The sequence below is a fragment of the Melanerpes formicivorus genome, unplaced genomic scaffold, assembly GCF_026170545.1.
Source record: "Melanerpes formicivorus ecotype bairdi unplaced genomic scaffold, bMelFor1.0.p_v2 SCAF_179, whole genome shotgun sequence".
In the NCBI taxonomy this organism is placed as follows: domain Eukaryota; kingdom Metazoa; phylum Chordata; class Aves; order Piciformes; family Picidae; genus Melanerpes; species Melanerpes formicivorus.
Window position 1 is genome coordinate 124,512 of NW_027142531.1, and position 27,675 is coordinate 152,186.

The following is a 27,675-nucleotide window of genomic DNA, read 5'->3' on the forward strand; positions in this document are numbered from 1 at the left end:
GGCTGCCCAGAGAGTTAGTGGAGTCTCTGGAGACATTCAAAACCCGCCCCAGGTGATCCTGCACTGGCACAGGGGTTGGACCGGATGCTATTTTGGGGTCCCTTCCAACCCCTAACACTCAGTGATTCTGTGATTAGCTATGCTGGTGACAGAGTCTCACTGAGTGCTCTTTAAAATGTTTTTCTTTTCTTTCAGCCTAGGAGTTTCATATTTAAATAGACCTTCTGCTCTGTCTTCCCCCTTCCTTCTTCCATCTTGCGTCTAAACACTAGGAGAGCTTGATGAGCTCTATCCTGGGCGTCCCAACGTAACACATCTCAACTGCATACATGGATTTTGTAATCTTTTGCCCCATTGCTCGCACAGGGTGGATTAAGTTCATTACTTAGAGCTTGTCAGGACAGCTGTTGAAGTGTCCTGTGCAATGCAGGAGGAGTTGAATCCCATAGGAAACCACATTACTGTGCTTTGTCAGCCTGGTTATGGTCAGAAACCTCCTTCATTTTTTTTTCTCTTGAACAGATATATCACATGAGTCCCCAGAATTAATTTGCCTCTTCTCATAATTATTTCTTTAAAACTGTCTTAGAAGTGTCTCTGTCCTTCCCTCTCTCTAGATACTGGCCTCCTGAGCCCACGGCAGACTTGCACAGAGCTACTGCGAGCACCACTCTGCACGGCCTCTGGGGGGCTTTCAAGCACAGGCACCCCAGGAGAATCCAAACCTAACCTTGCAGCTGGCCTTAGAGCTCCTCTTTGGAAAAGTGTCGCTGCCAGGGCCCACAAACCAACGTCCTCTGTCGGCAAACCGGATGTAAGGGCTGAAAAGTGTCAACGGAAACCGTAATCGGATGGCCCAGGAAGATCCTGCCGGTCTGAACACACCAGACCTGGAATGCACAAAGAAACTCTGTTAACAACTGCCTGTGTGTCTGCTCATAGCTTGAGGAGTAACAGAGCAGAACCAATTCCCAAAAGGTTTTCACTGCGTTCCCAGGGCAAGTAGAGGCTTGCTCTGGCTGTAGTTAATACCTAGAAATTCCTATCAAAATCTTTGCAGCACAACAAGAAAAAAACCAAACCAACCAAACCACAAACTGCTTTATATTATTAAGTAGGAACTCGAAAGCTTACAGGAACTGTGGGGATTTTTTTATGACAAATTATTCCTTTTCTTTTTTTCAGTGAGCAATTGGGTTTCCAACAGCTCCACATTCTGACACCAAAGCACCCCGCTCCGCGTCAGGGCTTGTGGCTGAGGCCGAATACAAATCTGCAACTGGTCCTCAGGCAAAGCAGTTAAGCTCCCTGAAAAAAAAGGAAAGAAAGCAAGAGTGAGTCAACCATAAAAACAAGACCTAACCAAACCCCCAAAGCCATTTTGTCAGGAAGTCGCCTCCACTATCACCCGCCACATGCTGAAATTCCCTTCCCCTGGGGCTCCTGCTTGGCCCACAGCTGGGGAACATAAAGCAAGGCACAGCCCTGTGGGTACCTGCTGCCCTGGAGCCACCAAAACCGGAGCACCCAGTCACTACCAATCCCACAGCAGACCCAAGATACAACAGGGACTCCATAGAGACTCCAAAACCTCACTGAGAACCCCCCAACTCCTTCAGGACCCCCACAGATTCTCCAACTTAGATGCCCACAAAACCCCTTTGGTTGCACCCAAACCCCCCATCTGAAACACCCAGCTCCACTTTAGGTACCCCCAGATGCTTCCAATGTCCCCAGACCCGCTGGTGGACCAGCCCAGAACCCCCTGACACTATCCCAGACCCTTTCAGGGGGCTCCACACCCCTTCTAGATGCCCACAAAACCCCTTCACACGCCAAAAGAAACCTTTACCTGCCTCCAAACCCCACGTGGGGGCCACTTAGCAGCGGGTGGCAGCAACCAAGTCTGTTGCTCTCACCAATTAAACCCTTTGGTGCTCTCAGCTCTCTGACCCTGTGTCAGTGCAAGTCCTTGTCGGCCGGCACCTTCGTCCTGATCCAGGCGGAGAGAGAACTGCCAGGAACACAGCTTCGCCGCTCCGCTTGCGGCACGCCTGCTGCCGAGGGCAGCCTCGTCCGCAGCCTGCCCGAGAGGAACACGGCCCCCGGGGCCGGGGGACACACAAAAGCCTTCCACAAAGGAAACAAGGGAAGTCTCTTGGCCACTCTTCACGTGCCGAGTGCGATTGTCATGCGGAACACACCGCGGCATCTGGAACGAGTTTAAGTCCAGGTCTGTGGCAGCACAGAGGTTCCTGGAATATCCCGGTACATCGATCCACAGGAGGTTGTCTTTCGGTCCCCAGTCTGATGCTTGGCAGCACAGCCATCACACCATTTCTCTCGAGTGCTTTGAACTGACAATTCATGCAGGAGAATAAAACCAAACAGGAGTAAGCAGCTTGGAAAAGAACTTTGATCATCACCAGGCCCAGCAAGAGGACACAGTCTCAGGCTGCACCAGGGGAGGTTTAGGCTAGAGGTTAGGAAGAGGTTCTGCACGGAGAGAGTGATGGCCCATTGGAATGGGCTGCCCAGGGTGGTGGTGGAGTCACCATCTTTGGAGGTGTTCAGGAGGAGACTGGATAGGGTGCCTGGTTGCTTGGTTTAGTTGATTAGGTGGTGTTGGATGATAGGTTGGACACGATGATCTTGAAGGTCTCTTCCAACTCGGTCTGGTCTATTCTATTCTATTCCGTTCCATTCCATTCCAACACCATCTAATCAACTAAACCACGGCACTGAGTGCCTCATCCAGTCTCTTTCTAAACACTTCCAGTGATGGTGACTCCCTGGGCACCACCTCCCTGAGCAGCACATTCCAAAGGCCAATCTCTCTTTCAACCTGCTCTATTCTATTCTATGAAGACCTTCTTCCTAACATCCAGCCTAAACCTCCCCTGGCACAGCTTGAGACTGTGTCCTCTTGTTCTGGTGCTGCTTGCCTGGGAGAAGAGACCAACCCCCACCCGGCTACAACCAGAACTGAGGGGACTGCAATCCTTGCAGCTTCAACTTTCCTTCTCTGCTACTTCTTTTTTCAGATGGATTTTTTTTCAAAGGGACTGCTGGACAGCAGAACAGGATGGATGGCTGGGCCCCAAGAGCGGTGGGGAACAGAGTTAAACCCAGCCGGTGGCCGGCCGGGCACAAGTGGTGTTCCCCAGGACACCCCTTGTGAGAGAGTGAGTCCAGAGAAGGGCCACAAAGCTGGTGAGGGGTCTGGATAACAAGCCTTAGGAGGAGTGGCTGAAGGAACTGGGACTGTTTAATCTGCAGAAGAGGAAGCTGAGGGAATTATGGCGTGGTCTGGCTTCAGCTCTCAACTAGTTCCACGTTGAGCAAGGACAGCTAGTACTCACAGAAGGCACTGGCTGCTTGGGTTCAAGGTTCCTGCAGAGCTCAGGCTATCTCTCTTCATTAGTGAGGTCGTCCTGTCACCTAGGCAGAGAGAAGAAAATGCAGCTATGAAATGAGACCACTGGAATCGTGAGACTCGTTCTGTGTGAGACTCCAGGAGAATCCAAACCTAACCTTGGAGCTGCCCTGAAGAGCTCCTCTTTGGAAAACTCTCGCTGCCGGGCCCCACAAACCCCACACCCTCTGTCAGCAAACCGGATGTACGAGCTGAAGAGTGTCGACAGAAACTGTACGTGGACAGCTCAGGAAGACCCTGCCAGTCCCAGCACACCAGTCCTGGAATGATCAAAGAAAGTCCGTTAACAACTGTCTGTGTGTCTGCTCATAGCTTGAGGAGAACCCCCCAACTCCTTCAGGACCCCCCCAGACTCCCCAACTTAGATGCCCACAAAACCCCTTTGGATGCACCCAAACCCCCCATCTGATACGCCCAGATCTGTTTTAGGTACCCCCAGACGCTTCTAATGTCCCCAGACCCGCTGGTAGACCAGCCCAGAACCCCCTGACACTATCCCAGACCCTTTCAGGGGGCTCCACACCCCTTCTAGATGCCCACAAAACCCCTTCACATGCCAAAAGAAACCTTTACCTGCCTCCAAACCCCATTTGGGGGCCACTCAGACCCCTTAGCAGCGGGTGGCAGCAACCAAGTCTGTTGCTCTCACCAATTAAACCTGGATGTTAGGAAGAAGGTCTTCATAGAATAGAATAGAGCAGGTTGAAAGAGAGATTGGCCTTTGGAATGTGCTGCCCAGGGAGGTGGTGGAGTCACCATCACTGGAAGTGTTTAGAAAGAGACTGGATGAGGCACTCAGTGCCGTGGTTTAGTTGATTAGATGGTGATGGAATGGAATGGACCGGACCAGGTTGGAAGAGACCTTCAAGATCATCGTGTCCAACCTATCATCCAACACCACCTAATCAACTAAACCATGCAACCAAGCACCCTATCCAGTCTCCTCATGAACACCTCCAAAGATGGTGACTCCACCACCTCCCTGGGCAGCCCATTCCAACGGGCAATCACTCTCTCTGTGCAGAACCTCTTCCTAACCTCTAGCCTAAACCTCCCCTGCCACAGCTTGAGACTGTGTCCTCTTGTTCTGGTGCTGCTTGCCTGGGAGAAGAGACCAACCCCCACCTGGCTACAACCAGAACTGAGGGGACTGCAATCCTTGCAGCTTCAGCTTTCCTTCTCTGCTACTTCTTTTTTCAGATGGATTGTTTTTCAAAGGGACTGCTGGACAGCAGAACAGGATGGATGGCTGGGCCCCAAGAGCGGTGGGGAACAGAGTTAAACCCAGCCGGTGGCCGGCCGGGCACAAGTGGTGTTCCCCAGGACACCCCTTGTGAGAGAGTGAGTCCAGAGAAGGGCCACAAAGCTGGTGAGGGGTCTGGATAACAAGCCTTAGGAGGAGTGGCTGAAGGAACTGGCACTGTTTAATCTGCAGAAGAGGAAGCTGAGGGAATTATGGCGTGGTCTGGCTTCAGCTCTCAACTAGTTCCACGTTGAGCAAGGACAGCTTGTACTCACAGAAGGCACTGGCTGCTTGGGTTCAAGGTTCCTGCAGAGCTCAGGCTATCTCTCTTCATTAGTGAGGTCGTCCTGTCACCTAGGCAGAGAGAAGAAAATGCAGCTATGAAATGAGACCACTGGAATCGTGAGACTCGTTCTGTGTGAGACTCCAGGAGAATCCAAACCTAACCTTGGAGCTGCCCTGAAGAGCTCCTCATAGCTTGAGGAGTACCAGAGCAGGAACAATTCCCAAAAGGTTTTCACTGCATTCCTAGGGCACTTGAAGGATTGCCCTGGCTGTAGTTAATACCTAGAAATTCCTATCAAAATCTTTGCAGCACAGCAAGGAAATTGAGGGATGGGAAGGCAATATGTACTTACACGTTAGGCAAGAATTGGCTTTGCAAACTAATCTCTCTAACTGTTGGATATGCACTGAACTTCCTCGAGGCCAAATGAGGACCCCTTTATTTGGGGAAGCCTCAATGAATTGGACTTGGGGGGCATCAGACTGGGTGACTACATCTGAGAGTACCTTCCACAAGTGTCAGCATGGGAAAGATAGCTCAGAAAGCCTGGGTCCAAAGTTTGCCTTAAGAAAATATAGTATAGGAATATACTGTTGGCTGTGAGAAAGGGGGGAACTGATGAACAGAAAAGTCTCATTAACAGAACCACAGAGTTGATAAGAATTTTCCGCTTGTTAGCTGAAATGCTGGGACGCAGGGAGGGGGAGAGGGGCTGGCAGACAGCCTTTGGATAGAGAAGGAATAACAGGATTTGTCAGTGATTCACTTCTGTTAGTCTTGGACAAGATGCTCTTTTGGATAAGACAAAGGACACCTGCATGATATGTGTACTTCTGCTCTTTTAGATAGATAAGCTTTGTATAGATAGGCAGCATCTGGGCCTCTGTCATTATAGACAGATAACTTTTTGTATAAAAGTTTGCCCAAACCTCTCTGAAGACACACAGCTCTTTTGAAATGATCCTACCTGTGTCAGGCGCCAGAATAGAAGCACGATACAAGAGACTTACTGAGTCTCTTGTGTGTCTTTCTCTAAGTCATTATCAACGCTGTTTGCAGCACAAACCCAAACCCAAACCCACCCCGAGACACCCCCAGCTCCCACGGCAGCCTGCAGAGACCTCCCAAAGGGTCCGTCGGAGGTGCCCAGCTGCCTCTCCACGACCCTTGACCCTTTCAGATGGCCCCACCAGAACTTTGCGTATCCCCAGACCCTTTTAGGTGTCCCCAAGACCTCCTCCGTCACCCCCAAAAGCCCTGCCGATGGCCCCAGACCACCTTCAGACGCCGGAAGGAACACACCTGGGAGTCCCGGGCCGGCAGCGACACCGGAAACCGCACTGCAAGCTCCCCGAATGCGCCAGCACCCCTTGCCCCGGCATAGGACGGCGGTTCGCAGGCACCCTGGGGCACAGAACGGCGTCAGGCGCCGAATCAGGGCTCTCCGCGACCGGTCCGGCTGCAAAGCTGCTCTGCGCGGCGCCCGCCCCCCCGGCCAGAAAAGCGGGGCGCAGCCCGCGAGGAGGGCGCGTGCGCGGGACCGGACCCGCTGCGGCGCAGGCGCCGTATCCATAGCGACCACCGGGACGCTGCCCCTCTGGCGCGAGCAGAGCCGGGCTAGGGCGCAGGCGCCGGATCCATAGCGACGCTCGAGTCAAGCTCTCCGCCCTCCGCTCTTCCCCTAAGAATTTTCGAGCATTCAGCGCAGTTAGGCTGCAGAAATTAGCTCCCCCGGGGCGGCACACGCCGCGGCACGGCTGCACTGCCGGCCGTTACACACAGGGTGGCAGCATTGAGCTCCCCCGGGGCCTCTGGGTACGGTTGAGGCAGCAGCCGCCACCCCCGCAGAGCCCCACCGGCCAAGCCCGGACACGCCCCCCCCCCCCCCCCCCCCCCCCAAAAGCCCCGCGCTGCCCCGCCGGTGGCCACCCCCCCAAGCCTCGCGCAGCTCCAGCGGCTGCTATAGAGAAACCCCCCAAAGCAGCAGAGACTGGCACTGACCTGGGACACAGCAGAAGAGCTCCAACCTCTACCAGCCACAACCCTGCACTGAGCCATTTTAAAGCATCTGGCGCCATGTTGTTGAGGGCGGCGCCACGCTGGGGGGGGGGCGGTGCCACGCTGGAGGGGGCGGCCCCACGCTGGAGGGGGCGGTGCCACGGGGGGGGCGGTGCCACGCTGGGGGGGGGCGGTGCCACGCTGGGGGGGGGCGTTGCCACGCTGGAGGGGGCGTTGCCACGCTGGAGGGGGCGTTGCCACGCTGGGGGGGGGCGTTGCCACGCTGGAGGGGGCGTTGCCACGCTGGAGGGGGCGTTGCCACGCTGGAGGGGGCGGCGCCACGCTGGAGGGGGCGTTGCCACGCTGGAGGGGGCGTTGCCACGGTGGAGGGGGCGGCGCCACGGTGGAGGGGGCGGTGCCACGCTGGAGGGGGCGGCGCCACGCTGGAGGGGGCGGTGCCACGCTGGAGGGGGCGGCGCCACGCTGGAGGGGGCGGTGCCACGCTGGAGGGGGCGGCGCCACGCTGGAGGGGGCGGTGCCACGCTGGAGGGGGCGGTGCCACGCTGGAGGGGGCGGTGCCACGCTGGAGGGGGCGGTGCCACGCTGGGGGGGGCGGTGCCACGCTGGGGGGGGCGGTGCCTGCGTTGTGACCTCACGCTCAGCGTTCCATGGTTTTTATTCCCCTCCAAGACAACACGTTGAGTTCTGAGCAGCTGAGGAGCCCTGGGGAACACCTGTACAGAAATGTTCCTCCAAGAGCTGTCAGAAAAACGTTCGTTCCGCCAGCACTGCCGGCCGTTACACACCGGATGGCAACATTGAGCTCCCCCGGGGCGGCACACGCCGCGGCACGGCTGCACTGCCGGCCGTTACACACAGGGTGGCAGCAATGAGCTCCCACGGGGCGGCACACGCCGCGGCACGGCTGCACTGCCGGCCGTTACACACAGGGTGGCAGCATTGAGCTCCCCCGGGGCGGCACACGCCGCGGCACGGCTGCACTGCCGGCCGTTACACACCGGGTGGCAGCACTGAGCACCTCCCCGGGCGTGGGCAGCAGCCGGGCCCCCACGTGGGTTTTATTTTCCAACGCTAAAAGCCTTTTAGAAGCAGAGAGGGCAGACAGGGGTCGTTTCCAAAGCTTTCTTACGCACCAGTCACTCCAAGCCCTCCCTCTCCAGCTGCAAACCAGAGGTTTGCCTCCGCCTCGCCTCACCCCAGTACTTACACTTTTAAAGATAGTGTGGTCCCCTCGGAGAATTTTCAGCACTTTAGGGGGGGGGCCCCCAGCCCTCGCTCACCTGCTCCTCTGCTGCAGCAGCCCCCTGCCCCACGTGGCAGAACCAGCCCACCCACAATCCCCCCACTCCCTTTGATTCGTCCCCAAAAAGGCACAAAATAAAGCAAACTGCCCAGGCAGCCGCTCACTCTTTCAGCTCTGGTCCTTACACGTGTGTACAGCCTCTCCTCTGCACACTCCTCCCCCCACCCCCCGAAAAAAAAAAAAAAGGGAAGCTCTGCTAGACGAATAAAGGGGGGGGTGCCCCTCCCAGCTGCTGCAGGTACCCCAGCCCCTGTGCTGTACGGTGGTGAATGTGCCAGAGGTCAGTGCCATGTCTCTCTCCTCCTGTTTTGGTTGGACTTCTTGGCAGCAATCCTCATCATGAAGGTATCCAACACACATTGCAGGCAGGTTCCTCCTGAAGTATGAAATGTCCAGGGAACAGTGCCTGGCTCAGCAGGATGAGCTTTTAATGCTCTAACAGCCTCAACCGGTGGTCTCCAGAGGAAAGCGCAGCAAGGCCAGACTCTCACTCCAGTTACTGGCATAAACTGGTGCCAATAGGTCTTTCAAAGAGGGAACAGCAGACCAGATGCCAGTTGCACATGCTGCTGGTCCGAGCTGTGGCAAACACAGTTCCATGGAACCATCCTTAGAGAGCAGCTTCAGAGGCCAGCATCAGACCTTCTGTTATCAATGCTTCAAGCCTGTCCTTCATGCAGCTCCCTGCCTTTGGTATCTGGAGGTGCTTTTGAAATACAGCCAGAGGCATCTCAGCAGGCATTTAGTCTCTGCCCACTAACACCTCGTGAGACTGAACATCTTCTGGCACTGAGGTGGTGCTTTACAAGAGTGTTTGGTGTCATTTGGTTCCCACCGGCCCACAGCTCTTACTCTGATTATTTCCAACATGAGTGATTGCATTGATCCCTCAGCTGAGGCACCTTTTGTTCTGGTCGTGACTTAGACACATGTGCCACTGATACATGCTGCAAACCCACAGAAGGCTCCAATTCATTATTTTGACTGTTTGTCTTCAAAATGGATTAGAGCTGCCTAGCACTTTTGTCAGGCTGTTGGAATGTCAGTTCCACAAAACCCTTCTCCTGCCCTCCTCTTTGCCTTCCTCCTCTGGATTCAGGAGCCCCATGAACCTGCTTCAGAAAAGCTTTGCCATCATAAAGCTGCCTTCTGCTACCCCAAGTCAAAGCCTCTCTCTGGTGATTCTCCCTAGGGCTTCCCCAAAACAGAGCCTCCCTGAGCTGACCTGGTCACCACATACAGAATTCATGCAGGCAGAAGTCTGTGTCTCTCCTCAAGAACCTCATCCCCCATTTAACACTGCTCAAACACTGTATCCCAAGCAGTCTCCATGCCATGGAACAGTCCTGAGCGCCAATGGAAGTGATGAGGTTAGGTCATGGCTTCACATATTGTTCCCTTACAGGACCGTGAGCTCTTCACATCTTGACTGGACACAACCTTGCTCAGGTGCTGATACCAGAAAAGTTGAAAATTAGCAAGGAGTGTGGGCTGGGACATAGTGGAACCGGGGCGGGGAGGGGGCAGGGTACAGAATGAGAGAGACAGAAGGCGGAGATATATGGATGGATAGATTAATACACATGTGATAGATGCACAGAGGACAGATACAGGAATGATGGAAGCCAACGGAGACGCCAATGGATAGATACGTTGATGATCGACACGTAACAGCGGCTCGGGACTCGGAGCCCTAGCGCCGCAACTCGCATGTTCACTGCTGCCGCCTTGGTAAGATGCTGCTTGCTGCCACATGCTCCGAAGGGGGCGGTTTGGAGGCACGTAAAGAGTTTTTGAGGGAGTCTGAAGTGGGTTTGTGGGCATCTAAAGTGGTCTGGGTGCCTCTGGAAGAGGCAAATTGAGAGGTACGTAGATGACACATGCACTGCCCAGAGATACACAGATACACAGGGGACAGACATAGGGAGAGGCAAATGTACAGATACACAGACCACACTTAGATGACAGATAAATACATGATAGAAACATAGATGACAAACACCTGGATGATAGGTACATAGATTGGGAGAGGCAAGTGAACACTAACCCTAAACCCAACCCAAACCACTAGCCCTAGCACTATCCCCAAACTCCTAATCCCTAACCCTTAACCAGCTTGGGGGAGGCAGTGCAGGGGTGGGGAGTGTTTAAGAACAGGCTGAACAGGAGTATTGTGGCTGTAAGGGGGGTCTGTGTGCACGGAGGGGATGCACATGCCCGTGTGTACACAGGTGCATGAGGGATATGCATGCAGGAGTACGTGGGAGGGGAATGCGAGTGCGCACACGCGCCTCTCTGTGCGTATGTGAGTGCACACACGTGCAGGCAGGTGTTCAGGTGGGTGGAGCCAGTCCGGCCTCTTCCTTCAGCCGTTTTCTGCCAGCTGAAGGGCTGTACACCGATCCTGCAACCGGGATCACGGCGGAAAGAAATTCTCCTCTTCATAAAGCCCCATGAGGTGCGTGCCCATGCTCGTCGATGTTATTCCCTGAGCACTGGCAGCAAGCAGCACATTCCCACGGTGCCAAGTGTGGGCACAAGGGTGCCACAGGATGTTCTCCTGCAAGGCTTGAGAAAAAAAGTGCTATCTGGTGCCTCAAGGAAAACCCCAGAGGCTTACCTAGCAACTCTTGAATTGGCAAAGGGAGGAACAAGGCAGGAGGCAGCTGCAAGGACTTTTGCCCTGGTTTTTTTTTCCAGGTGATGTGTGGAGCAAGCAGCCTCCTTGTGCCCTTTAGCTGGTGGGCACCTGTGGGGACTCACACACAGATTACCGACTTTCACCACGGTCCCGGCTCCTTACCGCTCTCCTCCGTCCTATGGCCAGGGATATTGGCAAGAGCATTTTTGGTAGGGTGGGGGTTGCATTTAATTGCCCCCACGGGGAGCCATCTGCACTTGGACTCTTGCCAGCCCAGGGAAGGTGCCTTAACTTGTTTTTCCATGCTTTTTTATGCCTTTCTTAGCTGCTGCTCTCTTCTTAAAGCAAAAGCAGTCCTGCTCCGGTGCTGCAGCCAGTTGGGACCATGTCCTTTTATTGGCTACTCTACTCAAGAGGATCCCTGGTGATGCCCAGTGAAATCTAGTTGAAACAGGATCATTGGTGAGGTGTTTGCCATATGTGGCCTCAAGTGAATTTTTTAGCTACATCATAAAACCATGTGAAAATACACATTCATAGCTGGAGCAAGCCAAACCCAACACTACATGGCAAAGGCTGATAAAAGAGCAGCCCGTGGGGTTTCTCCAAATGGCTATGGCTGCTGCTGGGAGCCTGTGCACTTTGCTGGCGACATAGACAAGCCCATGGGAAAAAATTCCTAATTAGAAGAGACTAATGGTCACTCTCAGCAAGACCCTGGTCATTGTTTCTCTCATTTTTCTATACACAACTCTGTTCAATGAAAAGCAGGTTTTATTCACAGGTGTAACTGCTCACAGATGCTCTGGTGTTTAGCCAGAACATTCACACATTACAATTAAGGAAATACAGGCGGGGGAAACAAATCCCCACTCCCTTGTGCTATGTTAAAGCAAAGCAGGTGTAACCAGAGCAAAGGCAAAAGCTGCTGTTCCAGCACAGCAAAGCCTGCAGCTTTGGCCACTGCGCAGTGCCCCACCTTCCTCTCACTTCTCACTGAGAACTCAGCTTACACAGGATGAAAACCTCTCTTTTCATGACATTTGTAATTTTAATGAGAAAAACAAGGCTACGACTGGCGCTTCGCCTCTTAACCAGTGCTCGTTACCACAGCACATTTCTAGGTTTGTTATAGCTCACCTCCTTTATTCTTATGTGGCTGTCTGGACATGGCTTCTTACAGGGCCCTGGATGAGTCCTTGTGTTTTCCTCCATACTTACTGGCTAAGCTCACCGCCCCGTAATGAATTGCCACCACCTGGCTTTAGCAGGGCTTGTCCAGCTGTCATCTATCCTACATCATGGCAAACTGGGTGATAACTCACAGGCTGAAGAGAAAAATGTTTTCTCTGGCTGTCTGTAGGGCAGGACTGCAGGAATATGCTGCTGGTTCTTTGGATGCTGATGTGCCCATGGAGATACTGAGCGCTGAGGCCTTCCGAGAGCATGCGTGCTTGTCGAGTTGTGTCACCACAGCTCGATTCATTCTCTCTTAAGAGGAAAAAGAGAAAGGCAATTGCTTGTGCATGTTAGCATGGGTGTTAAACTATGTCCTTGCAGGCTATAATGGTGCTGAGAGGGATGAAGTGGGCAAGGAATCGATTTCTACCATTTCTGTACTCTCCCACCGCATAGGTGGCTGTGTTTTCCAAATCTAGGTCTAGTCTCACTGAGACACAGTCACAAGTGACTTGGAGTCCCTCAAGCATGGAAGCACTAGAGAAATAGAAGGCTGCTCCCTAAGACCCTTTTAAAAAGCCTTCTCCTGGTGCCAAACCATCAACCCACAGGTCAAGAAACAGCTGCTCCTGGCAAGCAAACACTGACTGCACGCCTTAGGTGGGAAACACTGCAGGGAGAAAGAGGGTCCAACACAGCCCATCCCTATCTTTATTCTATTTGTTTGTTTTGCTTTTGAATTATCTGTCACCCCTGGCACCTGGGGACCTGCCTGGCTGGGGTGCTGCTGTGCCCCATCACAGCAGGCTGCTGGGCAAGAGCCTAAGGGGTGACAGGAGTGGGACAGGCTCTGCTGGAGGTGCCAGCACGCTCAGGAAGTGACTTGCCTTCTGCTCAAAAAGCCTAGGGTATTTTTGTTAAAAGATATTTCTGCAAGCCTTGGAAAGAGCTTTGTGAAGCTGTGCCTAAGCAAGCAGGCTGGAGTGCTTCACAAGTGGTGGAGCATGGGGTAGCTTTGCCTTTCAATCCTTCGACACCAAAGGGAGAGAGTGAGCAAAGGATTTAAACCTTCAAATCCCACATTCAAAATCCACCTTGGCAGCAGCCCAGGCCCACTAAAGCCCAGCTTGCAGCACACCGCTCAGTGGGGACAGGCCCCTGAGGGCAGCTGCTACAAGGTGCTGCCTGCACTCCGAGGTCCTGCCAGACTCGGGCTTCAGTCAATGGCTCACCCTGGCTGCCTCTGCAGGTGGAAGACTAAGCAGGGGCAAGTCATCACCCAAGCCAAGCTCTATCAACTTAGCTCCCTCCTGTTTTCCCCTATGCTACTCCAGCCCCTCTGTCTGTGATGTCTTAGAGACAGTGAAGGCCTCATCAAGAAGCCCGGTATCAATCATGGAAAGGTTGCCAGTGACTTCCCCGTCCTCGACAGTGCCTCTCACCACTCTTTTAAGTCTCCCCACGATCCACATAGGCTGTTCCAATATCTAAGCCTCCAGTTTTCAAAGTTACAAGGGTTGGGGCGTGAAGTCCCCCAAAAAATCTCATGGGCATGCCCCTCTTTCGAAAAATCCATGCTGAAAACAGTACTTGCTAACTGTTGCCTTTCACAAGCAGTTGTGGGTTTTTTCAGGTATCTTGTCCTTTTTCCTATGCCTTGTGATCCCATCTCCTCCCTCCAGGGCATCCTACAAGGAGGGAGAACACACCTTTTGAGAGCCAAGCAACCACATGCAGTCTCACACTGCCCACGCTGAGGGCATGTCCCATTTTCCGCCAGGGAAGCCCGTCTTAAACACGCACGAGGGAGCGGCGGTGGGTGTGGCTCTGGCCGCCCGACGGAAGACGTTAACAATCGCCATGCATTAACTGTTTTCAAAGCAGGAACTACTCCCCCACGGCTTGCTAGCTTCCCCTGGTGTCACCGCTCCTGTCCGTTAGGAAAATGACTCACTTTAGTTGCCGCTTCTATTAACACCCTGGTGTTGCACGTGCAAATACACGAACTACAGAGCTGAGTGGAACAGACCCCCTTTCCACCAAAGCAATGCACGAAGGACGAGAGCTCCACCCTTGCAATTGCTAAGCTCGCTGGGTCTGGGCAGTTTGACGACGTTCTTGACCACCTTTTAGCAGGTGATTTCCATTTTCAGCCTGCTTTCCCCGTAACCCCTCGCTGCTACAGTGATGCCCGGGCTGAGCGGAACGCTGGTGTCTGCACATCGCTGGCTCTGCGCAGAACACAGCTGTCGTAATACCCTAACTTATCCCTACAAAGAATCTTTTTGTCTTCTTTCGTGTACCTTCAGTTCCCACAGGCCTTCATTATGAAGGTTTCAATCAATGGCTGCCGACATATACTTGAATCCAAATATTTGTGCTATGCACAGTGAAATGCTGATTGGGCTAAATGCTCGGCCGTGTCAGGACTCTCTTGATCAAACTGCAGGTGTTCTGCACAGTCCCTGGTCATATAAAGGAATTCACTAATGCACAGACCACAGGTCCAAGGTTCCAGTAAAGAGAAGGACAGATTCTGCCAGGGCAAGACTTCAGAAGCTTTTAAGGGCATCATCTAAGTTGAAGGCAAAGCAAAGTATCCTAAAGCCTGCTGATACTACACTTTGGCTTTTTTTCTGGCCAGAATAATTCAGAAAGAGACTCTGCCTGCTCACCTTTCTGTCCTACAGTTGCAAGTTGTCGTAGTTTGGGCTGGGTGCCCTCTGCTACAGGGGTGTTTCCTGTGTCCAGAAGTCCAGCCCAGTGGGTGGACACAGGAAATTAGGTTATTTCCTACCATGATCCCTTGCACCACTATAAGTCTCACGGCAGGGTCTGGCACTTCCTCTTTCCTTCCTCCTCGCCACCCGGTAACTGGGGGAGAGATCTCCCGGCCATGGGCCTGGTTAGGCCCAAGGCCACGGGGGGATGGGCAGTCTCAGATCTGGCCAGCTGAGACTAGCCTAGCAGTGGGGGGGGGGGGGGGGGGGAAGGAGGAGCCCTGGGGGTTCAGGTGCACCCCCAGGTGGGGATGGGATTTCTCTGGGTCTGTTTTTGGGTCTCTCTCTCTCTTGTCACTGTGTTTCTAGTTTTTCTGCACGCACTCACCGTTCTATTTAAACTTTTCATCACTTTTGCAATCCGTTTGTCTGAGTCGTTATTTCTGTGCGTGGTGGGGAGGGGCTCTGCCCCAACCCATTACACAAGTGTCTCTTGATTCTCCTTGTGCTGTTCTTCCAGTACCAGCGCCTTGTAATTCACGCTCCTGGCTCCTGCAGCCTCCCCTTCTCCAAGACACTTTTCCCACTGTGTCACCTTCCCATGCTGCGAAGCTTCTCTTCCCCTCAAGTCTCACGACAGCAGAAGGGGGCAGTGTCACACCACGGTCTCTCCTGTATGGGCTGCCTCGCTTTACCACACACTCTGACTGGAGTACGAGAGCTCTCACCAAGGACAGGTCTGCAGCAGGTGCTTGGTTTTCTGGTTTGCATCAGACTGCCCATACTAAGAATCCTTCTTGATAAATGGATGGCAGAGACATGCTCCTCAGGAGTGTGTCTGTCTTTAAAGTTGCTCTAAATAGTCTCCAACTTATCATTTTCATCAATGGCTAACATGTTCAGCCTGTCTCATCCTTCTCTGCTGTTCTTTCTGCTTCCTCCTGCCCGGCAGCAGTGCCAGCAGATGGATGGGGCAACAGTGCAGTGGTCTCCAACAAGGAACTTAAAATTAACCTGTCAACAAAGAGCAAAGTGTGAGACATCATTTTTGACCTAACTCCTCATCCCACCATCAGCTGAACACCACAAAGGTGGAAGAAAATGGCAGCTGTCAAGGAGTGTGCCACTGCTGCTAAACATAGCTTGATTGCACCACGAAGCCTGCGCTCTTCCTTCAAAGTGTGCGTGCTATGGCCACCACAGATAGAGCCCGGCTGACAGTGCTGCAATTTTATCTCTTTGGGGCAGTGCAAGCTTTTCCTGCTGGCCTTTTACCCTATGTACACCTTTCCCTCATTACTCGCCTTCTCTCTGACCCACGTACTCAGATTCTGTTGGGTTTGTTCCATAGCCACCGACGAATGAAATTGTCTATGGACCAATTCAGTTGGTCCCTTCAGTTGCTCCCTCGGTTTCTTTGACTGTAATTCTTGCTGCCAGCCATCCTCACTTGCTCTCACTCTTTTCCTGCATAATGCCACATTACAAAGGGAAAGAAGTGGATAGCAAGAACCATTCCTTTCTCTTTCTCCTAGGAAGATGTGGTGCAATGATTTGAAATGTGCATGCTTCCTTAGGATGAGCACAGAGCTGGAGTCATTACCTTGCTCATCTGCTTCAGTCACTGGACTAACAGGGACCTAGGGCAGAATACTGCTGAATGTCAGGAGCAGCGCAGGTTTAACAGCCTTACATTACACTGAGAATATGCCCTGGACTGGGGCCTTCATGTGGCATAAAGAAACACTTAGGATCTAGAGAATGACTGGACTTAAGCTGGCTCTTTTCAAGCTGACCTAGAACGGAAAGAGGACTTTATAGTATGTTCTCACTGCAAAACAAGCCAAAGCCAGAAAGCAAGCTCAACTTTTGGACCCCACTCACTGAAAGCCCATAGCTGCTAGTAGTACAGGTGCTGAGCAGCAATTCATAAGGCTGGTGCACCACATAACACATGCTGTAGACCATTAGCCATGGACAAGATGGATGAGACCTTTCAGAACTAGTTCTCTGAAGCCTCTGGAGCCAGATTCTGCAGATTCATGCTTCAAACCACATCACACAGCCCAATGGCACATTGCACAGTAGGCAACACACACTCTTCATGCTTCAAGCACTTGTCCCGTCTCAGGCACTGGAAAAGCACGCATGCAAAATAGACTTGTCTTCCATCTGTCAGGGTCAAATGGTCCTCGCAGGAAACCCAGCAGAAGCCCACAGTTAGGAGTAAAGTAATGAGGACATGTCTGGTCTGCACTGCTTGGACTCATGGCAGAGAGCAGTTCCTGCCACTACTTCCTTTGGAGCAGGGATGTAGCTGATGCACTAACCATGCCAAAAGGCCAAACAAGCTGGTCCCAAAGCACTGCAAAAAGATAACAGCAGAAGGGATTTTTGGCATGGCAGTGCAGGAGTCACACCTGGCACTTCCCTTCTGTCTTTCCTCAGCCACCAACAGAACATGTCCAGAGAAAGGCCATGACAATGATCAGAGGGCTGGAGCTCCTCTCCTACGGGGACAATCAGAATTGGGGGTGTTCAGTTTGGATAAGAGAATGCTCCAAGGCGACCTTACTGTGACCTTGCAATATGTGAAGAGTGTCTACAAGAAAGCTGGTAAGGGACTTTCCAGGGTGTCAGCTAGTAAAAGGAGGAGGGGGAATGGATCCAAGCTGGAGAAGGACAGATTTAGATTAGACATTAAGAAGTTGTTCTTCACCATGAGGAGGGTGAGACACTGGAACAGGTTACCCAAAGAGGTGGAGGAAGCCCCATCCCTGGAAGCTTTTAAGGCCAAACTGGATGTGACTCTCAGCAACCTGATCTAGTGGAAGATGTCCCAGACCATGGCAGGGGGGATGGAAGTAGATGAACCCTGACAATTCTGAGATCTCAGCCACATCCTCACCCCACACAAGGTGAGACCTGAATATATACACTCTGTAGAGAAAGGTAACCTGTATACTCTTACAATCAACTTAAGTTATCTAATGTAATGGCATTGTATTGTTTAAATAATATATCAAACTACTCTTATAATTGTGTATTTATAAAGTACCATATGGAATATGCAAGAAATGTATCTTTTTTTTAATTAATATATGGAGTATGTTATAATAAATTTATACTTCATGACATGTATAAAACATCACCATTATCATCATATTTAATGCTTGAATTGAAAGTATGATAATTTCCTTATAATTACATTCAGAAAACATCATTACTGAGGCAGAGAAACACTGCAACTGGGGCCCAGAGAGGTTGTGTGGGATGTCCATCCTCCATCCTCGAGACGCTCAGCACTTAAAGGCCCTGCACAACTACACAAGGCTGTGAGCAAACTGATGTGACTGTGCCTGCTTCGAGCAGAGGGCTACACTACGGTTCCCCCAGAGGTCCTACCCCATGTATGTGACTGATTTGTGACCTCTGGTAGCACTGTGGCTACACAATAAACTACAATATGCACCCACCAAGCAGACTGGAATTTGCTTAATGCTTTTGACATACATGTTCCTCTGATGCTCCTCAGATGTTTTGTGATACCAGCTGTAAATGAAAGGAAGGAAAGAATTAAAGATGAAAGATGGCATGTTACATCCTGCCTGTTCAGTTGCTGAACTCTTCATAACTACGCACTCACCATTAATAGCAGACATACTTTGTGCCGCTGTCCTCTGCAAGCAAATAAATCATCAGGCTGGCCAGACATGATTAAGGTGGTTTGTGTTTGGCAACATTTAGAACTCGGTAGCTCTTGCAAAAAAGGCAAGTCTCCAGCTAGATTCACAGGACTGTGAAGTACAGGATGAGGCCCTCTGTTAGCAGTGCTACCCAAATGATGAGGTCAGCACAGGATAATGGGGGAAACCAAACTGTGCTACAACTAAATGTCACGTTGATAAATGCAACTTCACCGTTTTTTATAAACAAAATTAAACTTAATTTGCCTCACAGTAGCTAAGGTGCCGTTAATTCAAAACCCACAGAATAACTCACTGGACACAGTTAATAGTCATCAGACCACATAGGCCAGGCTTTGAAAGCATTTAATATTCACTGAAGTGCTGCTTGTATCCAATTATAACTCACTACTTGCCATCTCAATAATTTAAATCTGTCCACTCTTTAGAGAGAAAAAAATGCACTAATCAAAGACATGAATGCACCTTTTGCTTCTGACAACATTAAATTAAAACTAAATGGTAGATCTTGAATGAGTTACTCTGCAAGAATAAAGGTATTAATGAGGTAATTTCATTATAGAGGCTCATCCAAGCCTATGTGAAAACAAGGGAAGTAAATGGAGAGGAAAGCCGCTGAGGAAATTAGGGTTCCTTCCACACTAATTAATGTTTTGGGGCATTTAGTGCAGGCACCAAATTAACTGCTCCAAAGAACTCCATTGAAAAAAAAAAACACATTGTTGCCCTGCCATGTAATTAGAAGACAGTACAAGCAGAACACTTAATGAGTATAAAGCCAGCCTTTAACTTATTCTGCCCAGCTTCTGAAAACATGCCATTGTGGAAGCCTAAGTTTAAGGCAGCACTAGGCATACAATATAGGATTGTTTAGGTCCTTCTGTTCGGTGAGCTGTAAACAGGTAGCCCTGAATGAGAGACTCTGAGACTCCTGGGAGGCCCAGCTTCCCAGAAAAAAGAAGAAAAAAAAGAGAGAGAGAGAGAGAGAGAGGAAGAAAGAAAGAAAAAAGAAAGTCGTAAATGCATCCAGAGAAAAGAAAAAAAGGTGAATAGGCCCGGCACAGCCAGCACAGTGAATGCTCACCGCTGTCTTAAGTGATTACACGATGTTGTGCCACCCCCTCTCATTGAGTTATCTTTACACTGCTTTTGTCTCCTCTAATTGGAGCTGATGAGGTGCTAATTGGTTGCTTTTTTTAAAAAGCACTACTTAAGCGCTGGCAAACAGAGTAAGACAGCGTGAGTGGAGTTAATGAGGGCTTAGCAAAAAAACAAAACAAAACAAAAAACCCAACCCATAAACCCCAACGCCACACCACCACCCCCACCCCCCCAAACACATGGATATGCATGCGTGCTGTCGGCGGAAACGGCAACGCAAGGGGAACGACGGCATTCAGGTAAAGGGTTGCGGGGATCTGAGTCTTCTGAGCAAAGGGGCAATACCAGCAATAAACAAGTGTCCGCTGGTTCGGCTGGCACCCTTGGCACGCCTTAGAGGCGTGCCGGAGCCCACCATACCTTGCAGGACTGCTTACAAGCCCTATGCCACAGCAGGTCGTACGACCGGGTCTCCTGCCTGCCTGTGCCAGCACCACGCTGCCGGCGCTGCCAGCCCAGCCCTCCTGCCTGGGACACGGCCCGAGGGGCACCGCTCAATTGATGCCCGGGCAGCGGCAGGCACAGAGACCCGTGCCCAGTAGAGGTGGGTCCCCAGCGTGGGGTGCAGAGCTTGCACGGCCAGATGCAGGCTCCTGCAGAGGACCACCCTGGAGGTGGTTTTTAACCCTTCTACAGAGGTTGCCAAGGTGAGGTTTCCATCTGCCTCAGAAAGATGCAAGCTTCAGAGGTCAAATGTGTTTCACTCCACTCTGCTGCTCGCAGGCAAGCCGCTTGCCACGGCACCCTTTGCAGCCCAGGGAAATGCCAGCACTTTCTATGTGCACCAAGGCCAGACGCCACAGCCCGGAGAAGCTATGGTGGATGTGGCACAGGACAGACATGCTTGCTTGCCAGCTCTGGCCCTGCAGACTGCACTCTGCAAGCCCACTGCTTCACAGGTCAAACTAGGTTGGAAAGGTTTCTGATTAGCAGTAATTTACTATCTTTGCTTTTAAATTGATACAAGCAGGTTAGAAACAGCCCAGACACCCGAGTCACATTTAACAGCTACCTCCTGCAGCCAAGGCCACCCCTTCACCAGGAGACATGCCTTGCTTTGGGCCATGCATGCCTGCCGCAGCAGGCAACTGCCTGGCCCTCCCAGCACAGAGCTTCACTGCAATCTGCAGCTTGGGAAACCACAGCACAGTGGGTCCCAGTTCGACCAGCACAAATGGGCTTCTATTAAAAAATAGATCTGTAAACAATTACCTTTAAAAATGCTTACATGCTTAAGACTTTTTGGGAGTTTTGTGTTTTGAAAATACTCTTAATATAGTTACTTAATTTGGGTATGTAATTAATAACTTGGACAGTATTTTCAGTAACAACTTGGCGACAGAGAAACCCTGAATATTTTGAGTCCCATGATGATTTTTTTTTCCTAATGCTTTGCCTGGTTTTACCTTTCCTCCCCTCCCCCCACCAGCTTTATACAAAGTATGGTGATTAATCTACAGAGTGTTAAACCTGTCACCACTACAACTGGATCCAGAGATCCCAGCTTCGCCATGCCTATACACATTTCCTAAAAGAGGTTTTGAGTAAAATTAGGAGCTCAGCACTTACCTGTAGGTGGCTTGAGTTTGCCTCCTGCATTTCTAGTCCAATTCAGAATCTTCCCACTACTGGAAGCAATGCAAGTCCTGAAGGAGACCACAGAAAACACCTGGCCTATTGCCCATGGTACCTGGAAATACACACAAACAATTCTGTACGCTTCCGGAAAATGGCACTGCAGCAGCACGCGCCGAACGCGCCCCCGAGTGCCGAACGCGTCACCCCACGCGCGCCAAACGCGACGGCCTGTGCCAAACGCACCACCACACGCTGACCAAACACGCCTGTACCGAATACATCAACCCGTGCCAAACCCATCACCCTGTGCTGAACGCACCTGCCTGCGCCGACCGTGTCACCCCATGCCAAATGCATCACCTGTGCCAAACACATCTGCCCCCGCCAAACCCATCACGCTGGAACCAAATGCGTCATCCCACGCCAAACGCACGTTTGTCCTCGTGTCACTGCCTCAGTACCACCAGGCAGCTCTCGAAACCCTTCAAAACTCCTCTGCTGAGTCGTTTCACGTCGGACAAAAAGATGAAAGTGGAGTTGCAACTGTGAGATCTACAATCAGCTCCATAAGACAATGCCCCTTTCATTAGGACAACTCAGAGGATCTGTTTGTGCTGAAGAGAAATAAAGAGTTAGGCCTTCCCCTTCTCTTTCTTGTTTTGCCCGTGCACTTCACAGTTAGAAAAACCAATTAGTTTGCAAACAGCCCCGTACTTCGGTCTCTGTTTACGCGTGCTAATTTGTACCCCTATTCACATTCTAAACCAGGTTCTTTTCAGTCTAATGCATGGTCACTTGCTTTTCTTTGGCTGTCAGGAAAACAAGGGATTTCTTGGTGGCTGGTAGAAAGAAACTTCCTAGTGAACAAAGTTACAATTAATTCCACAGGAATAAATCCCTGTGTTCCTAGAGCCATCCATCTATAAAATGGGCGATAAAGCAGAGCTCCTTGCTTTAAGAAGTCCCTGAAGATGCAGAGCTGAAAGAAAGCTTGGATCCCTTAAGGCTAATTAAGCAATTAATTTTTTTTTTCCCCCCCTTTTTACCCTTTCACAATTCATGCACTTGGAAATCTTCCTGTGTTTTCCAAGGCAGGTATGCCTGTGCCCACAGAGATCTGTGCTCTCCTCACTGCTGCCTGCTGCGTTCTCACAGAGCGCTTGCAGGAGGCAGTCCCTCGGGTTTCCTTTGTTTCCCATGAGATTAATAGCTTCTGATTTACCACAAGCCAGTGTGCCATGAGTTGTGAAATTGCATGCTGTGCACGCCAAGATGTAAGCCTTCAACATTTTCTACCATCCCTCCACTTCCTCCCCCAGTCTGTTTTTTGCTTGCTGTTGCTGGGATAGATGCTTCCCAGGCTCCCTCCCTTCCTAATGAGGATAGGCAATTATGCACCAAGTCAAACAGGAACGACCTTCATTTTCTGAAAGTGAAGGTGATCCTAATCTTAATGAACAAAGAGGCAAGCAGGCAGAGTCCTTCTCCAGCTTCTAGCGTTCCCAGTCCTGCGGAGTGGTGGCTTCACTGCCGACTGCTGCTTCACCAGCTGCAGCCTGGGGGCACATGAATGCCACGCTACCCCACCTAAGGAACAGGAAAAGTAGGAACCATTTCCCTGAGCTGTAGTGGGTTGAGAGAGAAGGCCTAGCTTTCTCTCCCCCACATGCCAGCCCATGGGATGGCATCTCTCATCAGCTGCTGCTAATGAGGGGATTAAAGGTACCTCCTCTTGTTAAAAGGCTTGGATATGGAAGCCTTCTCTTCTCCTGCAGAAGTGGTAAGTGGTTTAGTTGTTGCAAAGTGCACGGGGTAGATGTCACGTGGCAAACGTGAAATTAAATTTGAAATTAGTGTTGTGCTTGCTAGACTAGAAGCATCTTTCAATTTCTGCTGGGAATTGTTCCTGAATGCATTTTCAGACCATCTCATCCGTGAACCTGAGCCAGTGGTTCCTACCATCAACCAACAGTAAATCGCTTCTCTTTGACCTCAGCAGGAATCGGGCAGCTATCCTAGGATCATGGAATTATAGAATGGTTTGGGTTGGAAGGGACCTCGGATATCACCTAGCTCAAATACCCCTGGCTTTGGCAGGGACACCCTCAAGGTCTCATCCAACCTGGCTTTGAACACTTTCAGAGACAGAGCACCCACAACCTCCCAGGCCACCTCTCATCCCAAACACCTGGGCTACCCCTTGCGGCTGCTAGGGCACATTATAGTTTCATAGTTTCATAGTTTCATTCAGGGTTGGAAGGGACCACAAGGATCATCTAGTTCCAACCCCCCTGCCATGGGCAGGGACACCCCACACTAGATCAGGCTGGACAGAGCCTCAGCCAGCCTGCTCTTAAACACCCCCAGGGACGGGGCCTCGACCACCTCCCTGGACAACCCATTCCAGGGTTTCACCACTCTCATGGTGAAGAACCTCCTCCTCATATCCAGCCTGAATCTCCCCACCTCCAGCTTCATTCCGTTCCCCCTAGTCCTATCACTACCTGAGATCCTGAGCAGTCCCTCCCCAGCCTTCCTGTAGGCCCCCTTCAGATACTGGAAGGCCACAATGAGGTCACCTCGGAGCCTTCTCTTCTGCAGACTGAACAGCCCCAACTCCTTCAGTCTGTCCTCATAGGAGAGGTGCTCCAGACCTCTGATCATCCTCGTGGCCCTTCTCTGGACACGTTCCAGCACCTCCACATCCCTCCTGTAATAGGGGCTCCAGAACTGGACACAGTACTCCAGGTGGGGTCTCACCAGGGCTGAGTAGAGGGGGAGGATCACCTCCCTCGACCTGCTAGCCACACTTCTCCTGATGCAGCCCAGGATCTGATTGGCTTTGCGGGCTGCAAGTGCACACTGAGAGCTCATGTTGAGCTTTTTGTCCACCAGCACCCCCAAGTCTCTCTCCTCAGGGCTACCCTCCAGCCCAACCCCCCAGCTATCTTTCCACAGGGCTGCCCTTCAGAGCTTCTCATCCCCAGGTTTGTACATGCAACTAGGACTGCTCTGTCCTAGGTGCAGAATGTAGCACTACTTCTTGTAAAAAGGCATACAGTTGGCAACAGTTCAGCTCCCTGGTCGATCCAGATCTCTCTGCAAGACCTTTCTGCCCTCAATAGGGTACACAGCTCCTCCTAATTTAGTATTGTCAGCAAACTTACTTAATGTCTGTTCAGTTCCAGAGTCAAGATAATTGATGAAATCATTGAGAACTGGCCCTAAAATTCAGCCCTTGGGAACTACACTGGTGACTGGCCACCAGGTTGATGTAACCCCATTTACTTAAACTCCCCTTGAGCCTAACCTGTCAGGCAATGAATTGTTCACCCATCGTGTTACAGACTTGTCTAGCTGCGTGCTGGACGTTTTACCCAGAAGGGCACTGTGAGAGACAGTACCAAAAGGTCTGCTAAAATCCCCAACCACCAGATCTACTGGCTTCCCTTCATGAAAGGAAATTAATTGGCTAAGCAGGACTTTCCCTTCACAACCTGGTGCACTGACTGCATTTTCTTTCAATTGGTTTTTGTTGGTTTTTTTTTTAGTAACCACCAGGACAACCTTCTCCAGAATTTTACCAGGTGCTGAAGTGAGACTGACAGGCCTGTAACTACCAGGGTCTTCCTTCTTTCCCTTCTTGGCAACTGGGACACTGCCAGCCTCCATGCGACTGGGACCTCTTCAGATTCCCCAAACCATTGAAAAACAAAGGAGAGAGGTCCCGCAATGACATTGTCCATCTCTTTCAGTACCCTAGGATGAATACCATGAGCTGCTGTGCCCTTCTGCTCACTCCTTAGTGATCAAAAAGAGTTCTTGCACAGGAAGATACTCCCAGCAATTTCCAGTGGAAAGCTAGAACTATCAAGATTGTGACCTTCTGCGAGCCAAATTTAGATGAAGTCATTTGATTTTTCACAGAGGTTGAGCTCTCAGAAGCTCGTTTATTCATGCCTTTGTGGATTTAGCCATCCAATGTTTGTATCCGTTTGAAATTCAGCCTCTTACACTAAGTGGGCCATAGAAGCACTGATGTCTTTCATTAACTGATGACTACACATTTAGTCTTGATCTGGGAATAGTAATTGGCAAATTGTGTCTCCTGAAAGCAACTTCTGCGACGGCATCCACAAATCGGTGGCCGAGAGGGATGTGCTTTGCTGTTACCGCACAGTCGTGTCATTTGGTTAACTAACCTGGTATTTTGGGATCTAGAATACGAAGCCATCTGCACAGTAAAAAGCACTTCCCTTACTCTGGAATGCCTGCATTACCAGTATTTCCTGGAAAAAAGTGAAAGAAACATGGTAGCTGGAATAATTTCAGGAGTCAAGAGCCTGATGACTAATAACCTATACCTACATGGAAGCTAAAAAAGCTTCACCTCTTTCTGAATTTCACATCATTTAACTTGTGGACACTCTGGATTAGTCCCAGGGCTCATTTACTGACCTTGGCAACATTCTGGCTGGCACATCTGCCAGATGAAATGCTGAACTCAATCAGTTAAGCTAAACATTTTCTTCATATCTCTATTTTCCAGCAGAGCTGTGATTCTGACTCTGCCAAAATATCCTAATATGACTTAGATACGTACCAAAATTACTAACCAGCTCAAGCTCTATTATGTCAGGCAGGGTTTGGGTTTTTTTGTTACATACCAAGACAAATTCATAGCAGAGAACCTCCAAACAATGTTTTACACAGCTGAAGGCTGTACTTGAGCTTGCTCAGCAGTCACCTCCAGTAGAGTAATACACACCACATCACTGCACAGGAGACAATTCGCCTAGCATTGTCTGCAAAAGACAACAGCCTCACTCTACTGTCTCAATCAGGACACTTTATACTAGGAGCTGTGGTCTCAAGTCCAGGCTGGAAGAACCACAGACCTTGCATCATTGCTGAGTTTTCCCAGCTCCAGATGAAGTTTTTGTTGATTTGCTCAAGACAAAACTAGAAAATTCACATTCTTTTTCCTTACCTGGTACAGCATTTTCAGGTGCAGATATATTATTATTCCCAACACTGCCCAAGTCCTTTAACTGTAGTGGTTAAAGACAAATTGAAGACCACTGTAACGTCATCCTGGAAGTGTGCAAAATGAAGAATGAAGAGCAGCAGCTCTCCCAGGAAGCAAGTGGGAAGCAAAGAGCAAGTTCTGAGAGGTGATCAGTCTGTCCCACCACCAGGCAGATACAGCAGCACAGAAACTGCTCCTCAAAAAAGCTTTTGCAGGGACATCTTGTCACCTCTCTTCTCCCCAGGTACTCAGCACCTGGAAAAAAGGCAAAACAACTCGCCACTCTTTAAACCTATTACTTATTTAAGGCCTTTAGGGTTTTTTTTCTTGCTATCTGTGGACACAGGAGGGAAATTCCCTTCTGTTTGGTGGTGTTTTGTGGGTGTTGTTTTTTAATCCGGTTTGGTTTTTTTTGCAGGATTAACAATCTTTTAGGTTTGAACGGCTCTGCTGCGCCCTCTTTCACCTAATCTATGCAGAGGTAAGAAGCCTGCCTTTCCTGACAGGATGCGTTTTCCACACCTCCCCTCATTCCCATGCCCTCCTTTGGTCACAACAGCATACAGAATACTCACTGCAGACTCACGTGGGCTAGTGGCTGGCTCAAACAGTCCCAAGAGGCTGTTGTTGTAGGCTGTAACTGAGAGCTCCACAGTGTATGCTTGAGACAGGAGAGTGTCTGCATCCCCCCAGTGCAAGCAGAGCTGCTCTAATGAAGAGTGGCCTGCTTTTAAGCCAAGACTGCAGACAAAAAAAAATTTAAAAAAGAGATAAGGTGGCATCAAAAATTGTCCCAAGTTATACATCCACAATGGGTACACACTTCCAGGAAGCACGGCACAAAGCGTGAGGCACCTATATTCCAGACACAAGAGTGACCTAAGTGCTACAGCAGACTGAATTACATTCATGTCACCTGACTGTAGCAAGCAGCAGAAAATGCTTGTTTGTTTTAGAGAAATATTTGAGCAATACCTGCACAACTCGTCAGAGATCACGAGGGACGGCCAAGCGAAATGAGAGAGTATTTGCTATCTAGTGGCACCTTCTGTGCTCTGTTGTGCCGCTTTATAGCGCAATAATCTGATCCTCTAACGCCTCTTACCTTATGTAGTGCCTGCACGTTAACAGAAAACATTACCTTGTTTGCTCGTTAGAAAGATCCTTCTGCTGCAAATTGTATGTTTCTATAGGAATAAATGATGATGAGAGCAGCAAGGTCTGAAATTAGGGGAATTCATTTTAAATGAGACAGAAACCTGACAATTTCTCTGGAAATGAAAACATCGCTCTGTTTTTGCAAGGTTAAAAACACCGAATGTTGCTTTGGCTTACAAATGACATTAAAATCCTACACATACAGACAACGTTAT

General features: G+C 50.6%; 3 long non-coding RNA genes across 19 annotated transcripts in view; 1 reads left to right on the forward strand and 2 right to left on the reverse strand.

The window, feature by feature from the left end:
- Window positions 1–757: 757 nt before the first annotated feature.
- LOC137457459 (uncharacterized) lies at window positions 758–7,008 on the reverse strand. Of its 4 annotated transcripts, none has more exons than XR_010991281.1 (7): window positions 6,967–7,008; window positions 4,955–5,033; window positions 3,535–3,696; window positions 3,363–3,441; window positions 1,853–2,357; window positions 1,135–1,308; window positions 758–890 (listed from the first exon to the last, which is right to left on the reverse strand). It is a non-coding gene; the product is annotated as an uncharacterized lncRNA (long non-coding RNA). The 4 variants fall into 4 exon arrangements; XR_010991280.1 differs by lacking the exon at window positions 6,967–7,008 and adding an exon at window positions 6,268–6,425; XR_010991282.1 differs by lacking the exon at window positions 6,967–7,008 and having other exon boundaries at window positions 1,135–1,304; window positions 4,955–5,255.
- Window positions 7,009–8,351: 1,343 nt separating this feature from the next.
- Window positions 8,352–27,675, reverse strand: part of LOC137457458 (uncharacterized) — a 28,628-nt gene continuing 9,304 nt past the window's right edge. For 2 of the 14 annotated variants that reach the window (XR_010991265.1, XR_010991267.1), the window contains 7 exons: window positions 26,264–27,043; window positions 25,941–26,078; window positions 25,476–25,562; window positions 21,265–21,887; window positions 18,341–18,379; window positions 15,216–15,841; window positions 8,352–14,037 (listed from right to left, as the gene is read on the reverse strand). This is a non-coding gene — a long non-coding RNA (uncharacterized lncRNA). Of the gene's footprint in view, window positions 14,038–15,215; window positions 15,842–18,340; window positions 18,380–18,473; window positions 18,625–21,264; window positions 21,888–25,475; window positions 25,563–25,940; window positions 26,079–26,263; window positions 27,044–27,675 lie in introns of all 14 variants that reach the window. The other 12 variants (XR_010991269.1, XR_010991270.1, XR_010991266.1 and 9 more) reach the window with 12 other exon arrangements.
- LOC137457460 (uncharacterized) lies at window positions 15,511–18,533 on the forward strand. Its single transcript, XR_010991283.1, has 3 exons — window positions 15,511–15,575; window positions 17,276–17,745; window positions 18,042–18,533. It is a non-coding gene; the product is annotated as an uncharacterized lncRNA (long non-coding RNA).